Raw genomic sequence first — 18,691 nt, forward strand, 5'->3', positions numbered from 1 at the left:
AAATGCGGGGTCACTTTTAACATTTAAGAAAAACTTGGACGGGTTCATGGATGAGAGGGGTGTGGAAGGATATGGTCCAAGTGCAGGTCAGTGGGACTAGGCAAAAAATGGTTTGGCACAGACAAGAAGGGCCAAAAGGCCTGTTTCTGAGCTGTAATTTTCTATGGTTCTATCTCCGTCCTAAATGGTCTACCCTGTATCCTCAGAACCCCTGGTTCTGGACTCCCCCACCATTGGGAATATCCTTCCTGCATCTACCCTGTCTAGTCCTGTTAGAATTTTATAAGTCTCTATGAGATCCCCCCTCATTCATCTGAACTCTAGTGAAAACAATCCTAACCTGGTCAATCTCTCCTCATACATCAGTCCTGCCATCCCCGGAATCAGCCTGGTAAACCTTTGTGCACTCCTGAGCTTTTATTTGGAGAGAGGAACTTATTCGCAGAGATACACATCACACATCATGCAGCAATCAAACCTGCAGCCTGCACTTATCTTTGTAACAGCAAGTATTTGAATTTTCCCATCAAAAAAATCAGCAGTAACACATTGACCTTTCAGTGTCCTGTCCTACAAGTAGAAATTAATTACAGCGAGCTGGTTCCAAGAGTAGATTTACTGAGAAATCTACATAACTAGCTTGTGGTGTTGAACTGTATCACTTCTTCATAGGGTTGGGCTAATAGTAGTATTGAGATTATCCTTGATCTGTTCCAACAAGTATGTTTATCTATAAAAACATAAGATTGGAATGAGAAAAACATATTCAGGCCTTCAAGCATGTTCATTTCCCAGTAAAGGTACAATCTGCTTTATCATGGAACGCACCACACCCATTTAATTGCTCGAGAAATATTCTGAAAAGTATCAGTGTCCCTGTTATAGAGTGTTATCGTAAGCATCTTCCTATTTCAATATACGCACTGATATTTTTAGCGAGTATGAGCATGCACGAGTGACATCTTCAGTGACACAGGCTTTCGTGGGTTTCGTCTCACCACGGGGGCCCCCTGTAACAGTCAGTTCTGAGTCCATACTGTATTTCAATATTTTGATAAGTAAAGAAGATTGGATATCACTTCACCTTTGACTACCTTATTGTGGGCACGGTAAGAAGTCTTACAATGCCAGGTTAAAGTCCAACAGGTTTATTTGGTATCATGAGCTTTCGGAGCGCTGCTCCTTCATCAGATGAGTGGATAATAAAACCACTCACCTGATGAAGGAGCGGCGCTCTGAAAGCTCGTGATACCAAATAAACCTGTTGGACTTTCACCTGTTGCTGTGAGACTTCTTACTGTGCCCACCCCAGTCCAATGCAGCATCTCCACATCATGGCTACCTTTTGTAGCCAGGTTATCACATGTTTCTGGTGACAAGGAGAAAACGTCAAAAGAAAAGGAACAAAAAAATACAAGGTTCAACATGGCATTGTGAAGGTTTGCACAATGAGTAGCTAGTTTGCAACAAGAGCAGTGGTCAAGGGCTCTGATCAGCGGGTTTGTGAGTTTACCAACGAAAAACAGGTTAGCAGCACCATGACAATGTTCAGGACTAGCAGTGAGTTTGTGGAAGAGAACAGGGATTGGACTGAATATGTGGAAATGTTGGAACATGTTCTCTTGGCAAATGGATATGCAAATAAGCACTCAATTCTCCCGAGAGTATGTGGGGCGAAGACTCACAGCGAGTGAGGAATTTAACAACAGCACGGAAACGAGGGGACATTTCATTTGCGGATTTAGTTGCACTCGTTCAGAATCACCACAATCCTAAGCCCTCAGCGGTTCAAGTTCCATACTCATTTTTGGAAGATGGGACAGTCTGTAGATAAATGTTTTGCTGTATTAAGACATCTCTGAACATTGTGGCCGGGACCTTCCCAGCGTTCACACCGATGGGATATTCCCAACCAACCACTGTGAATGGAAATTTGGCTGGCCGCTGAATTCTCCAGCTTCCCTGCAGCGGGAGTGTGGCGTAAACGGCAGGTAAGATCGCACTCTATGACCTTGGAGCAGTATTGGAGCACATGCTCCAGGACCAATTAGTCTGTGGCACTAATGAGGCCAGCATTCGGCATTGTTTGTTGGGAGAAATTTCAAGAAGGCTCTAGAAATTCCTCAGGGCATGGACATGGCTACAAACAATGAAAATATATTCAATGGTGATGCGCAAGTGGGTGCAGTGCATCAGATAAAGAGAGAGGCTGCAAGCAAGAAGATGAAAGCAGTGGACTGCTTCAGGTGTGGAGGGGTACACTACGTGAATCATGGATGCTGTTTCTCACTGTTGCAGTGAAAAGCGTCATTTAGCTGAGAAATGCAAGGGTGCTAAGAGCAAGTTGAAGGCTGAGCAGGGAAATTCAAATTTGAGAAAGCCTCAGTCAACTATGCATCATCTGGAAAGCTCAGAGCAGGCAGAGGAACACTCTTACAATTTGTTTAATGTGAGTGAGGGGTGTGCAAAGCCTATCTATGCTACAGTGGAGGTCGATGGAAAACAAATCAAGATGGAACAAAGAACAAAGAACAAAGAACAATACAGCACAGGAACAGGCCCTTCGGCCCTCCAAGCCCGCGCCGCTCGCCGGTCCAGGATTGAATCCTGAATCCAGGATCCCCGCCCAATTTTCCAGCCTATCTACATCCTAATATCCTATCCCCCGAGCTGTCCCTCACAGCTACGATGCTTTGTTCATCACAACCTATTAACTCACCCCCACCCCCCCATTCCAGACCATGTGATCTTCAGGGAGAGGTGAAAACCCAGAGTGAAAACCCCAGGGCCAATATGGGGAAAAAAAAATCTGGGAAATTCCTCTCCGACCCCCTAAGAACATAAGAACATAAGAAATAGGAGCAGGAGTAGGCCATCTAGCCCCTCGAGCCTGCCCCGCCATTCAATAAGATCATGGCTGATCTGACGTGGATCAGTACCACTTACCCGCCTGATCCCCATAACCCTTAATTCCCTTACCGATCAGGAATCCATCCATCCGCGCTTTAAACATATTCAGCGAGGTAGCCTCCACCACCTCAGTGGGCAGAGAATTCCAGAGATTCACCACCCTCTGGGAGAAGAAGTTCCTCCTCAACTCTGTCTTAAACCGACCCCCCTTTATTTTGAGGCTGTGTCCTCTAGTTTTAACTTCCTTACTAAGTGGAAAGAATCTCTCCGCCTCCACCCTATCCAGCCCCCGCATTATCTTATAAGTCTCCATAAGATCCCCCCTCATCCTTCTAAACTCCAACGAGTACAAACCCAATCTCCTCAGCCTCTCCTCATAATCCAAACCCCTCATCTCCGGTATCAACCTGGTGAACCTTCTCTGCACTCCCTCCAATGCCAATATATCCTTCCTCATATAAGGGGACCAATACTGCACACAGTATTCCAGCTGCGGCCTCACCAATGCCCTGTACAGGTGCATCAAGACATCCCTGCTTTTATATTCTATCCCCTTCGCAATATAGGCCAACATCCCATTTGCCTTCTTGATCACCTGTTGTACCTGCAGACTGGGCTTTTGCGTCTCATGCACAAGGACCCCCAGGTCCCTTTGCACGGTAGCATGTTTTAATTTGTTTCCATTGAGATAGTAATCCCATTTGTTATTATTTCCTCCAAAGTGTATAACCTCGCATTTATCAACGTTATACTCCATTTGCCATATCCTCGCCCACTCACTCAGCCTGTCCAAATCTCTCTGCAGATCTTCTCCGTCCTCCACACGATTCACTTTTCCACTTATCTTTGTGTCGTCTGCAAACTTCGTTACCCTACACTCCGTCCCCTCCTCCAGATCATCTATATAAATGGTAAATAGTTGCGGCCCGAGTACCGATCCCTGCGGCACGCCACTAGTTACCTTCCTCCAACCGGAAAAACACCCATTTATTCCGACTCTTTGCTTCCTGTCGGATAGCCAGTCCCCAATCCACTTTAACACACTACCCCCAACTCCGTGTGCCCTAATCTTCTTCAGTAGCCTTTTATGGGGCACCTTATCAAACGCCTTTTGGAAATCCAAAAACACCGCATCCACCGGTTCTCCTCCATCAACCGCCCTAGTCACATCTTCATAAAAATCCAACATGTTCGTCAAGCACGACTTTCCCCTCATGAATCCATGCTGCGTCTGATTGATCGAACCATTTCTATCCAGATGCCCTGCTATCTCCTCTTTAATAATGGATTCCAGCATTTTCCCTACTACAGACGTTAAGCTGACCGGCCTATAGTTACCCGCCTTTTGTCTCCTTCCTTTTTTAAACAGCGGCGTAACATTAGCCGTTTTCCAATCAACCGGCACTACCCCAGAATGCAACGAGTTTTGATAAATAATCACTAACGCATCCACTATTACCTCTGACATTTCTTTCAATACCCTGGGATGCATTCCATCCGGACCCGGGGACTTGTCCACCTTCAGTCCCATTAGTCTACCCAGCACTGCCTCTCTGGTAACATTAATTGTATTAAGTATTTCTCCTGCTGCCAACCCTCTATCGTTAATATTTGGCAAACAATTTGTGTCCTCCACCGTGAAGACCGACACAAAAAACTTATTTAAAGACTCAGCCATATCCTCATTTCCCACTATTAACTCCCCCCTCTCGTCCTCCAAGGGTCCAACATTCACTCTAGCCACTCTATTCCTTTTTATATATTTATAAAAACTTTTACTATCATTTTTTATATTAATTGCTAGCCTAGCTTCATAGTCTATCCTTCCTTTCTTTATCGCTTTCTTAGTCTCTCTTTGTTGTTTCTTAAATTTTTCCCAATCACTTGTTTCTCCACTATTTTTGGCCACTCTGTACGCAGCTGTTTTTATTTTAATACTCTCCTTTATTTCCTTCGTTATCCACGGCTGGTTCTCCCTTTTCTTACAATCCTTGTTTTTTGCTGGAATATATTTTTGCTGAGAACTGAAAAGGATCTCCTTAAAAATCCTCCACTGTTCCTCAGCTATCCTACCTGCCAGCCTGCTCTCCCAGTCTACCTTAGCCAATTCATCCCTCATCCTATCATATTTCCCTCTGTTCAAACAGAGGACACTGGTTTGGGACCAAACTTTCTCCTCTTCCATCTGAATCAGAAATTCGACCATATTGTGGTCACTAGACCCAAGAGGGTCCTTCACAATAAGATCCTTAATTCTACCTACCTCGTTACACAATACCAGATCCAAAATAGCTCGTTCCCTCGTCGGTTCCGTAACATGCTGTTCAAGGAAACTATCCCGACAGCATTCTAAGAACTCTTCCTCCATTCCACCCTTACCGACTTGAGTCTGCCAGTCAATGTGCATGTTGAAGTCCCCCATGATTATTGCCGTTCCGTTTTTACACGCATCCCTTATCTGCTTGTTTATAGCCCTCCCCACCTCAACATTATTATTTGGGGGCCTATATACCACACCTACTAGTGTCTTTCTCCCTCTACTATTCCTCATCTCTACCCATAACGATTCCACGTTTTGTTCCTCAGAGCCTATGTCATCCCTCAGTACTACCCTGATATTATCTCTTATTAATAGCGCGACCCCACCACCTTTTCCTTCCTGTCTATTCTTCCTAAACGCCTGATACCCCTGGATATTCATCTCCCAGTCCTGGTCACCTTTCAGCCACGTTTCTGTAATGGCCACTAGATCGTACCCACTCGTGCTGATTTGCACCATCAACTCATATACCTTGTTCCGAATGCTTCGTGCATTCAGGCAAAGTGTCCTTATTCCAGCTTTTATCTGGACCCGCTTTGATGAGTCGCGAACACCCTCTCCCTCTACTCCCTTATCTAAATTACCGCCTTCATTCACTTGCACCCTCTCCTCTACCATTAATTTTGTAATTCCCCTTACCCCTGCATCCTCCACCCCATCAATTAGTTCCTTGATCCTAGTCAACTCTTCTAGCTCCCCTCCCCCCAACCTATCTAGTTTAAATTCTCCCCAGTAACTTTAGCCAACCTACCGGCCAGGATATTGGTCCCCGTGTGATTCAAGTTCCACCCGTTTTTTGTATACAGATCACCCCTGCCCCTAAAGAGGTCCCAATGGTCCAGGAACCTGAATCCCTGCCCCCTGCACCAGTCCCTCAGCCACACATTCATCTTCCACCTCACTCCATTCCTGCCCTCACCTTCCCGTGGCACAGGCAGTAATCCTGAGATTACTACCTTTGCTTTCCTCTTTCTCAGCTGTCTCCCTAATTCCCTGTACTCCCTTTTCATGACCCCTTCTCCCTTCCTGAGGCGATCGAAACGAGTCCAGGAGATCACACTGGCCCTGATCAGAAAATGCTTCCCAACCCTATTCATTTCCACTTCTGCTTTACGAACACCATCTGAATTCCCTGCCCCCGAGACAGGTTCCCAACTATCCGCAGTCTCGCTCTGTACTGGCACCAGCAAGATGATCATAGAATGAAGCCTTGAAACGAGAAACAAAGAACAATTAGCCCGCGCCGCTCCCTGGTCCAAACTAGACCACTCTTTTGTATCCCTCCATTCCCACTCCGTTCATATGGCTGTCTAGATAAGTCTTAAACGTTCCCAGTGTGTCCGCCTCCACCACCTTGCCCGGCAACACATTCCAGGCCCCCACGACCCTCTGTGTAAAATATGTCCTTCTGATATCTGTGTTAAACCTCCCCCCCTTCACCTTGAACCTATGACCCCTCGTGAACGTCACCACCGACCTGGGGAAAAGCTTCCCACCGTTCACCCTATCTATGCCTTTCATAATTTTATACACCTCTATTAAGTCTCCCCTCATCCTCCATCTTTCCAAGGAGAACAACCCCAGTTTCCCCAATCTCTCCTCAAAACCAAGCCCCTCCATACCAGGCAACATCCTGGTAAACCTCCTCTGTACTCTCTCCAAAGCCTCCACGTCCTTCTGGTAGTGTGGCGACCAGAACTGGACGCAGTATTCCAAATGTGGCCGAACCAACGTTCTATACATCTGCAACATCAGACCCCAACTTTTATACTCTATGCCCCGTCCTATAAAGGCAAGCATGCCATATGCCTTCTTCACCACCTTCTCCACCTGTGACGTTACCTTCAAAGATCTGTGGACTTGCACACCCAGGTCCCTCTGCGTCTCTACACCCTTTATGGTTCTTCCATTTATCGTGTAGCTCCTCCCTACATTATTCCCACCAAAATGCATCACTTCGCATTTATCAGGATTGAACTCCATCTGCCATTTCTTTGCCCAAATTTCCAGCCTATCTATATCCTTCTGTAGCCTCTGACAATGTTCCTCACTATCTGCAAGTCCTGCCAGTTTTGTGTCGTCCGCAAACTTACTGATCACCCCAGTTACTCCTTCTTCCAGATCATTTATATAAATCACAAACAGCAGAGGTCCCAATACAGAGCCCTGCGGAACACCACTAGTCACAGGCCTCCAGCCGGAAAAAGACCCTTCCACTACCACCCTCTGTCTTCTATGACCAAGCCAGTTCTCCACCCATCTAGCCACCTCCCCCTTTATCCCATGAGATCCAACCTTTTTCACTAGCCTACCATGAGGGACTTTGTCAAACGCTTTACTAAAGTCCATATAGACAACATCCACGGCCCTTCCTTCATCAACCATTCTGGTCACTTCTTCAAAAAACACCACCAGGTTAGTGAGGCATGACCTCCCTCTCACAAAACCATGCTGACTATCGTTAATGAGTTTATTCCTTTCTAAATGCGCATACATCCTATCTCTAAGATGGAGGCGGACACGGGAGCCTCTGCATCTGTAATTACTGAGGAGACCTACAGGAAGAGTTGGGGCTCAGAGAAGGTGCAGCCTCTAACATCAGACACACAGAGAAGCTATACCATTGCTTGGGGTGTTAGAGGTGGACATTGAAACAACAACCAAGAAGCAAGAGCATGGCACCTGGCTGTGAAAGGAAAGGGCCTAGTTTACCAGGGTGTGATTGGCTCAGTAAAATTCTGTTGAACTGTGGCGAGATTAAACACACACAGGTGACAGAGAACGTCATCCAGAAATATCCTGAGGTTTTCAACGAAGAACTGGGCACATTGTTTGATACTACAGTTCAGTTGTTCATAGATCCTCGGCTCCTCCTCACTTTTTCAAGCCCAGCACAGTGCCCTGAGCCATGAAAGGCAAATGAAGGAGGAGTTGGAGCAGCTACAGAGACTTGGAATCGTTGAGGAATAGTTAATGATCTCACAGTTAGGGATCCTCTCGGAAGAAGCGATCACAGTATGGTTGAATTTAAAATACCGATGGAGAAGGTAAAATCCAATATCAGTGTCTTGTGTTTAAACCAAGGAGACTACAAGGGGATGAGGGAGGAGTTGGCTAAGCTAAACTGGGAGCAAAAACTTTCGGGTGGGACAATTGAGGAACAGTGGAGGACTTTCAAAGCGATTTTCCACAGTGCTCAGCAAAAGTATATACCAGTGATAAGGAAGGATTGCAAAAAAATAGATAATCAGCCATGGATATCTAAGGAAATAAAGGAGGGTATCAAATTGAAAGAAAATGCATACAAAGTGGCAAAGATTAGTGGGAAGCTAGGGATTGGGAAATCTTTAAAGGTCAACAGAAAGCCACAAAAATAGCTATAAAGAAAGGTAAGATGGATTATGAGAGTAAACTAACACAGAATATAAAAACAGAGAGCAAACGTTTCTACAAATATATAAAACAAAAAAGAGTGGCTAAAGTAAACATTGGTCCTTTAGAGGATGAGAAGGGGGATGTAATAACTGGAAATGTGGAAATAGCAGAAGCATTGAACAGGTATTTTATGTCGGTCTTCACAGTGGAAGACACAAATAACATGCCAAAAATTGACGACAGGAAGGCTATGGCAGGTGAGGACCTAGAAACCATCATTATCACGAAAGAGGTAGTGTTGGACAAGTCAATGGGGCTAAAGGTAGACAAGTCTCCTCGCCCTGATGGAATGCATCCCAGGTACTAAAAGAGATGGCAGGGGAAATAACAAATGGTAATTCACCAAAATTCGCTGGACTCTGGGGTGGTTCCCGCAGATTGGAAAACAGCAAATGTGACGCCACTGTTTGAAAAAAGGAGTTAGACAAAAGGTGGGTAACTATAGGCCGGTTAGCTTAACTTCTGTAGTAGGGAAAATGCTTGAATCTATCATCAAGGAAGAAATAGTGAGACATCTGGATATAAATTGTCCCATTGGGAAGTCGCAGCATGGGTTCATGAAGGGCAGGTCATATTTGACTAATTTGGTGGAATTCTTTGAGAACATTACATGTGCGGAGGACAATGGGGAACCTATGGATGTGGTGATCTGGACTTCCAGAAGGCATTTGACAAGGTGCCGCACCAGAGGTTGCTGCATAAGATAAAGGTGCATGGTGTTACGGGTAATGTATCAGCATGGATAGAGGATTGGTTAACTAACAGAAAGCAAAGAGTGGGGGTAAATGGGTGTTTTTCTGGTTGGCGATCAGTGACTAGTGGTGTGCCTCAGGGATCAGTGTTGGGACCGCAACTGTTTACAATTTACATTGATGATTTGGAATTGGGAACCAAATGTAGTGTATCAAAATTCGCAGACGACACTAAGATGACTCGCAAAGCAAAGTGTGTAGAGGACGCTGAAAGTCTGCAAAGGGATATAAATAGTTTAAGTGAGTGGGCGAGGGTCTGGCAAATGGAGTACAGTGTTGGTAAATGTGAGGTCATCCATTTTGGTAGGAATAACAGCAAAATGGACTATTATTTAAATTGTAAAAATTTGCAGCATGCTGCTGTGCAGAGGGACCTGGGTGTCCTTGTGCATGAATCAAACAAAAAGTTTGTTTGCAGGTGCAGCAGGTAATTAAGGAGGCAAATGGAATGTTGTCCTTCATTGCTAGAGGGATGGAGTTTAAAAACAGCGAGGTTATGTTGCAGCTGTATAAAGTGCTGGTGGGGCCACATCTGGAGTACTGTGCACAGTTTTGGTCTCTTTACTTGAGAAAGGATATACTGGCACTGGAGTGGGTACAGAGGAAATTCACTAGTTGAGAGTTGAGAGGGTTGGCTTATGAGGAGAGATTGAGTAGACTGGGGCTATACTCATTGGAATTCAGAAGAATGAGGGGAGATCTTATGGAAACATATAAGATTACGAAGGGAATAGATAAGATAGAAGCAGGGAAGTTGTTTCCACTGTCAGGTGAAACTAGAACTAGGGGGCATAGCCTCAAAATAAGGGGAAGCAGATTAAGGACTGAGTTGAAGAGGAACTTCTTCACACAAAGGGTTGTGAATCTGTGGAATTTCCTACCCAGTGAAGCAGTTGAGGCTACCTCATTGAATGTTTTTAAAGCAAGGAAAGATAATTTTTGAACAGTAAAGGAATTAAGGGTTATAGTGAGTGGGCGGGTAAGTGGAGCTGAGTCCACGAAAAGATCAGCCATGATCTTATTGAATGGCGGAGCAGGCTCGAGGGGCCAGATGGCCTACTCCTGCTCCTAGCTTTTATGTTCTTATGAGCCCATTTGATTCTCACAATGGGCAGCTGCAATTGTTCCTGGTCTTTAATGTGACGATACTGTGCATGCACACGAGGATTACAAACTGACTATTAATCAGGCTTCCAAGCTGCATGCTCACCGCTGCCACTGTGGAAGATCTGTTTACAAAACTTGACATGAGCCACACCTATCAGCAGCCTTTGTTAGAGGAGAACTCAAAACAATGTGTCACAATCAACTCTCACACAGGTTTGTTCATATATAACCGTCTGGTTTTCAGGGTGTTCTCCAGTCCGGTGATTTTTCCAAGGATAATGGACAATCTGTTGCCGGGGATTCCTCATGGAGCAGTTTACTTGGAGAGCATTCTGATCACGGGAAAACTGAGGAGCAGCCCCTCAGCAACCGGGACCAAGTGTTAGAAAGATTTTCCAAGACGAGGCTGCGTTTAAAGCGTAGCAATTCCATCTTCCGGGAACAGAGTGCGGAATATTTGGGTCAGAAATCACGGGGTAGGGTTTGTCCTCAGCAGAGGAGAAAGTCAGAACTATCAAGAAAGCTGCAAACCACAGACATGTGTCCGAGCTCAGGTCACTTCTGGGCATGGTAAATTACTATGGGAAGTTTCTGCCGGACCTTCTGACAGTGTTGGTGCCAGTGTATTTACTACACACAAGACACAATGGAAGTGGGGGCCAGCACACAAGGAAGCTTTCAAGGACAGTGTTGGCACCAACACTGTCAAAAGGTCCGGCAGAAACTTCCCATAGTAATTTACCATGCCCAGAAGTGACCTGAGCTCGGACACATGTCTGTGGTTTGCAGCTTTCTTGATAGTTCTGAGTTTCTCCTCTGCTGAGGACAAACTCTACCCTGGGATTTTGTGACCTAAATATTCTGCACTCTGTTCCCGGAAGATGGACTTGCTACACTTTAAACGCAGCCTCGTCTTGGAAAATCTTTCTAACACTTGGTCCCGGTTGCTGAGAGCACTGCTGTAATGAGCTAAGCTGCTGATTCACTTTCTTCAAGATTAAGAACTCATTCTCCTATGTGATTTCTCACCCTATGGTGTTACAGCAAAACTCTCTCATCTGATGCAGGACAGGTCAGAAAAACCCGTTGGTTTTGCATCATGCACGCTGATAACAGCTGAGAAGGGATATTCGCAGTTAGACAAGGAAGGGCTAGCATTGTTTTTGCTGCAAAACGTTTTCATCAGTGCCGCTATGATCATTCAGTCACTATACGTACCGACCACAAGCCATTGATGAGCCACGGTGAGTTGCTACAGTGAATCTTGAAGATGTTACACATTGCAGCCTCATTATTCTATTGATGAAGGGATTGATTGCTTCAGATGGTGGATGGGGTGCCAATCAATTGGACTGCTTTGTCCCGGATGGGTGCAAACGTCTTGAATGTGCTTGGAGCTGCACCCATCCAAGCATGGAGAGGTGTCACAGTGGTGGAGAAAAACCCTGAACCAAGCCATGTCAGCCGGAAAGGAAGCGGGGCAACTTCTCAGCTAAACCTCAGGACCCTGGAGTCTGGAAACCAACTAAACCAAGCATCGTAGCTGTGAGGGACAGCTCGGTGGATAGGATATTAGGATGTAGATAGGCTGGAAAATTGGGCGGGGATCCTGGATTCAGGATTCAATCCTGGACCGGGGAGCGGCGCGGGCTTGGAGGGCCGAAGGGCCTGTTCCTGTGCTGTATTGTTCTTTGTTCTTTGTTCTATTCAATTCCTGAAGTCAGCCGTACTGGTATTAGGAATCTCAAACCGCTACAGCATTTCACCATCTCCTTCTCAAGGATAGGTCAAAGATTGATTTATTGTACAAAAACAGAAAATGTTGGAAAACCTCAGCAGGTCTGACAGCATCTGTGGGGAGAGAATAGAGCCAATGTTTTGTGTCTAGATGACCCTCCATTAGAGCCGAGACGAAGGGTCATCTAGACTCGAAACATTGGCTCTATTCTCTCAAGCTTTCGAGGCTCTGAGCCCCTTCTTCAGGTGAGTGGGAATTCTGTTCACAAACAGAACTTATAAGACACAGACTCAATTTACATGAATAATGGTTGGAATGCGAATACTTACAGCTAATCCAGTCTTTAAGAAACAAAACAATGGGAGTGGAGAGAGCATCAAGACAGGCTAAAAAGATGTGTATTGTCTCCAGACAAGACAGCCAGTGAAACTCTGCAGGTCCACGCAACTGTGGGAGTTACAAATAGTGTGACATAAATTCTGATTCTAGGATCGCATGATAAAGACTCAGGAGGAAAAAAGCAGAAATATTTATGTGAAATAGTGTGACATAAACCCAATATCCCGGTTGAGGCCGTCCTTGTGCAGAGTTTCACTGGCTGTCTTGTCTGGAGACAATACACATCTTTTTAGCCTGTCTTGATGCTCTCTCCACTCCCATTGTTTTGTTTCTTAAAGACTGGATTAGCTGTAAGTATTCGCATTCCAACCATTATTCATGTAAATTGAGTCTGTGTCTTATAAGTTCTGTTTGTGAACAGAATTCCCACTCACCTGAAGAAGGGGCTCAGAGCCTCGAAAGCTTGTGTGGCTTTTGCTACCAAATAAACCTGTTGGACTTTAACCTGGTGTTGTTAAACTTCTTACTGTGTTTACCCCAGTCCAACGCCGGCATCTCCACATCTATTCTCTCCCCACAGATGCTGTCAGACCTGCTGAGATTTTCCAGCATTTTCTGTTTTTGTTTCAGATTCCAGCATCCGCAGTATTTTGCTTTCACATTGATTTATATATCTTTTTTAAAACTTATTTTTGAACTCCATTCTCATTTCCAAGCCATATGGAGATATGTTCATGTGTAAGCTTTCTTGCGTTTAGTAGCTAATAAACTCACTCTATAATTCAGAAAAGCCTGGTTAAACTGGCTCCTTTAAAACATAAATACATTGGGACTGGGAGAAGGTTCCTGGATGAGGAGGGATCCTTTCAAAGTAATCTTGTTGCGACCAACCGAGGGTGTTGAATAAAGAAAGGGAGGAAGTCCATCCCCCCTCACCTGGAGTATCACAGTTTGGAGGTAGCCCAACAGAATTCAACCAATTGGAGCTTGTGCTGAGATAGTTCCCACAGAGGGAACGGTGGATAACAAATTTGGGGACCTTGGCTGGGGACCAGCGTAAAAGTTAAAGTTAATTTATTAGTCACAAGTAAGGCTTACATTCACACTGCAATGAAGTTACTGTGAAATTTCCCTAGTCGCCACACTCCAGTGCCTGTTCGGGTCAATGTACTGAACCAGCACGTCTTTCAGACTGTGGGAGGAAACCGGAACACCAGAGGAAACCCACGCAGACACGGGGAGAAGGTGCAAACTCCACACAGTGACCCAAGCCAGGAATCGAACCCGGGTCCCTGGCGCTGTGAGGTAGCAGTGCTAACCACTGTGCCACCCATAACAGAGGAGTATTCCATCAAACTCCTGACTTGTGCCTTGTAGATGGTGGACAGGCTTTGGGGAGTCAGGAGGTGAGTTACTCGCTGCAGAATTCCCAGCCCCTGATCTGCTTTTGTATTTATATAGCTGGTCCAGTTCAGTTTCTGATCAATGGTAACCCCCAGAATGTTGATAGAGGGGTGATTCAGTGATGGTAATGGTGGTGTTGAAAGTCAAGGAGAGATGGTTAGATTCTCTCTCATTGAAGATGGTCATTGTCCGGTATTTGTGTCATGTAAACGTTACTTGATACTCATCAGCCCAAGCCTGAATGTTGCCCAGATATTGCTGCACACAGACATGGACTGTTTCATTATCTGAGGAGTAATGAGTTTAACTGAATACCATGCAATTATCAGCAAACATCCCCATTTCTGTCCTTATGATGGGGGCATTGAGGAAACAACCGAAGATGGTTGGGCATGGAGCACTACCCTGAGGAACTCTTGCAGTGATGTCCTGGGACTGAGATGATTGATGTCCAACAACCGCAACCATCTTCCTCTGTGCCAGGTATGACACCAACCAGCAGAGAGCTTTCCCCTGATTCCCATTGACTTAAATTTTGGTCCAACATGGAAAAGAATTCCTTTCCTAATCATTGTCTTCGAGGCTGGTGAATGTTGCTGGCGTGTAGCTCTTTACACTTAACTAGCCTCCTTAAACCTACATCATCATTTGCACTTTACATTTAGAAACCAAATCATATCCCCTCTCAATTTTCTCCAAAGGAAGTTTTCATAAAGCTTCATGAAGCTTTTCATAACTTATAATCATATTTCCTTCTGTGCATTGACTCAGCATTTTAATATAGGCAATGAAATCTGTCGTCCTTACCTGGTCTGGCCTACATGTGACTCCAGACTCATAGCAATGTGGTTGACTCTTAAATGCCCTCAGGGATGGACAATAAATGTTGAATGAATCCTAGAATCATAGAATCCCTACAGTGCAGAGAGAGGCCATTCGGCCCATCGAGTCTGCACCGACCACAATCCCACCCAGGCCCTACTCCCATATCCCTATACATTTATCTGCTAATCCCTCGAATCTACGCATCTCAGGACACTAAAGGGCAATTTTAGCGTGGCCAATCAACCTAACCCGCACATCTTTGGACTGTGGGAGGAAACCGGAGCACCCGGAGGAAACCCACGCAGACACGAGGAGAATGTGCAAACTCCACACAGACAGTGACCCAAGCCGGGAATCGAACCCAGGTCCCTGGAGCTGTGAAGCAGCCGTGCTAACCACTGGCCCAGCCAGTGACATTCACACGCCATGAATACAAGTTTAAAAAATGAATACATATTTGGGCTATTCTATTTTTTATACCTGAGAGTATAGCATTAACAAAAGATCAAATCCACAGGAAAACTCACCAAAACTTTCAAGTCGGAAAGTAAAGCTTTCTCTGACTATTTCCACCTTATCCATATCTCTGCACTGCTTGTCCAAGCTGTGTAAAATGTTTGGATGAAGCTGTTCCCATTAGTTTCCTTGGCTACTGAAGAAATAGGATTCAGTATTAGTGGCTTGCTGTTTTGTGATGTTTGTCTTTGCAGCCATCCTGTGCTTCCTCTGGCTTTGATCTCACTCTCCTGTCATGGGGTAGATATCCGACACTTCCACAGAGGAGAAAGAATTGGTTAAGGAATTGTACTTAGAGCGAAGGGGAGACAGATGAGAATACGAAAGGTAAGAATAATATGGAATTCCAATGACAGCACTTATTTCCATTTTGAAACTTGCTGCTGGCAGGAATCGACTGTTTGATATTCATTCAGTGTAACAGGAATCAGTATTAGATTTGATCATACATTGTTTATTTATCTATAAACAGCCAGAGACGTGGCAGGCTACAAATGAGCTGATAAGCTCAATCAAACTCTTCAGCCCCCCTCCCCCCCCCACCCCCCCAACTGCAGAGTTGTTGATCCAGACACATTGTGATCAATCACCCTTCAAAGTTTAGCACCAGAGTGCAACTCATGTGAAACCTGTGCAGTGTAACTTGTGTAACCAAACCCAAACTAAATCCTAAGCGAAAGGTACAAGACAGTTCCCCCATCTGGGAGTCTCAAAAAGCAAAGCTGTTTTAGATTCCAGTTGTAGATCGAGTCTGTACAGTAGAAATACTGCGGTTCAGTTTATTCCCGGGTGCACAAGGAAAACTGGCATCTCAGGTGACGTTTAAAGCAGATCTCACTGAGTTTTATTCCAATGTTGAACTCACATCAGACTGACAAACAGCTCACGTTCATTTCCACATTCAAATTTCTCTCCAGGAAGGTAAGTTATTGTGTGTCCTCTCCACAGACAGCTCAGCCATTTGGTAAAATGAAATTCAGGCCATTTGCCACGTTTACTGGGTTTAAGGAAATTTGCTCAGTTTTCCCCCGGCAAACGAGAAGCCTGAAGCAGATCTGTTACTGAAGGCTGCCTAACTCTTTATTTCAGGAAATGCCATGCACAACAACACTTACTATTCCACATTTCTTGGCTTTATCGATACAGTAAAATCCTCTTGTTTCTTTCAAGGCTGCAGAAATGTAGATGTGCTTACTTTAGCCTTGGTTGCCACTTCTGCTGTAAGAGATTGAACAGGAAGGTGTCAAACTGATTTGTAGCTCATCAGATGCAGCTGATAGAGTACATTGATTGCAGGGGCACAGGGAGGATGAGGTTTGGGTGAAATGATAAAACCTGGCCTTTTTTTTCCCCGGCTAACACATGGTGCTAATGGATTATTCCCATTTCACCTTGTTTTAAAGGAAAGATGCACAAGAGGATGAATCCTGCTGTGCCGCAGCTTGCCACGGCTGTGTACAGATGTGCTTCTGGCTCATTTATTAAAAGGAGGTCCTCAGGTTACTGAGCTGGCAACAGAATGTAATCTTTGTGCTTTCAGGCCCAGTGAGTGCAGTAAATGGTATTGGCCGGGAGCCAGTCACTGCACATTGACAACAGCTGCAGCGACATTGTAAACGGAAAGGCTGTGGCACTATCGCACACTTAACTCATTAAGGACTGCAGCAAATGTGCTGCACCTAACAATACAGTAGCATTGAGAACCAAACTCTTATCTGTGAGATCTTGCAACCAAAACCTATCACGTGGATGTTTTGTTCATTGGGGTCTTCAGCCAATTGCCCCTTCCCCAAGACCAATTATGGTAAAAGTTTGATCAACATGGATTTTCATAACTGATTAATGCCATTCACAAAGGGTCGTTTTGTTCTCCCAGCTGATTTGATTTATTATAGTCACATAGAGTCATAGAGGTTTACAGCATGGAAACAGGCCCTTCGGCCCAACTTGTCCATGCCGCCCTTTTTTTTAAAACCACGAAGCTAGTCCCAATCGCCTGCATTTGCTCAGTAACCCCTCTACCCTGCACCCTGTGTTATTGATTTTATCTGTACTGATGCATTAGTGTACAGTGAAAAGTATTGCTTCTTGCATGCTAAAGTTTATTTATTAGTCACAAGTAAGGCTTACATTAACACTGCAATGAAGTTACTGTGAAATTTCCCGAGTCGCCACACTCCAGCACCTGTTCGGGTCAATGCACCTAACCAGCACGTCTTTCAGACTGTGGGAGGAAATCGGAGCACCCGGAGGAAACCCACGCAGACACGGGGAGAACGTGCAGACTCCACACAGACAGTGACCCAAGGTGGGAATCGAACCCGGGTCCCTGGCGCTATGAGGCAGCAGTGCTAACCACCATGCCACCCATACAGACCAGTTGATAATACTTAAAGGGTAACCAATGTCATTCACCCATTTCCAACAATGCCTTAGCACCTGATGGTGCGGGTATAAAAAGACCTCAGGGTCATTTCAGAATTGGTTTCAAAGTGTAACATATCTTACACAGGATCTATTTATACGGTCAAATGGCTTATACATAATATGCCTTTGAAATATCAGCAAAAATGACCGGAGTGCTTGCCAAGCTACAAGCAAGTAAATCTCTGACTATTATTTTTGTTTAAAGTACTTACATCTGCTAATCCAATTGCAATTAACTGCTTATGAATTGTGGCTATAAAGCAGTAATTCCATATGGTCCCTATAAACCAGCAGTGTTTCAAAGTGGAAGATACAAGAAATCAAATGAGTAACTGTTTCCATTAACAGGCTACTCATTTGTTGACACAAAAGTTGCAGCTCACTTTATAACTCACCACTCGCACTGTCCTGGCCAGAATACAAGCTAAAAATCTTAATATCTTACGCCACAGTTCATCAAGTTCAGCTCCATTTTATTTATTTTCAGGTGGACGTGGTTCCCACAGTCTCCAAAACTTCTTGAAACTCCCTCCGTCTGTTACTCTGTCATGAAAAAATAACCCTATGTATGCCCGTGGGCTGTGGACACATGGATGTGCTTGCATGTGGCATACAGGCACAGATGGAGGCTATTTTATAATTTGCTCTATTTTTAGAATTAATTTTGATGCGTTCGGAGCATATGTAGTGCATTAAGTGAGATGGGGACAAGACATCTGTAAACTTCATTCTCTTTGGTTACCATTTTGGACGCGGGTTGCTGTTAAAGTCAATGCCCGTTCAATCTTCCCATCAATTTTCACTTCTCCAGCTAGTTGTGATGTGATGGCTTGATGAAGTGGTGATTTGATGAATCCAGCACATATTTAAGTACGCCTGGATTCACGTTGTGAGCCGTTCAGTGTAAACGGGGCAGGC

General features: G+C 44.8%; 1 long non-coding RNA gene across 1 annotated transcript in view; it reads right to left on the minus strand.

Annotated features, from left to right (window-relative positions):
- Nucleotides 1-18,352, minus strand: part of LOC144508988 (uncharacterized) — an 80,123-nt gene extending 61,771 nt beyond the window's left edge. The window contains exons 1-2 of the long non-coding RNA XR_013500376.1: nt 18,169-18,352; nt 16,462-16,561 (exon numbers count right to left, since the gene is read on the minus strand). This is a non-coding gene — a long non-coding RNA (uncharacterized LOC144508988). The remainder of the gene's footprint in view (nt 1-16,461; nt 16,562-18,168) is intronic.
- Nucleotides 18,353-18,691: the final 339 nt, after the last annotated feature.

This window comes from Mustelus asterias, chromosome 21 (assembly GCF_964213995.1).
Source record: "Mustelus asterias chromosome 21, sMusAst1.hap1.1, whole genome shotgun sequence".
NCBI classification, from domain to species: Eukaryota; Metazoa; Chordata; class Chondrichthyes; order Carcharhiniformes; family Triakidae; genus Mustelus; species Mustelus asterias.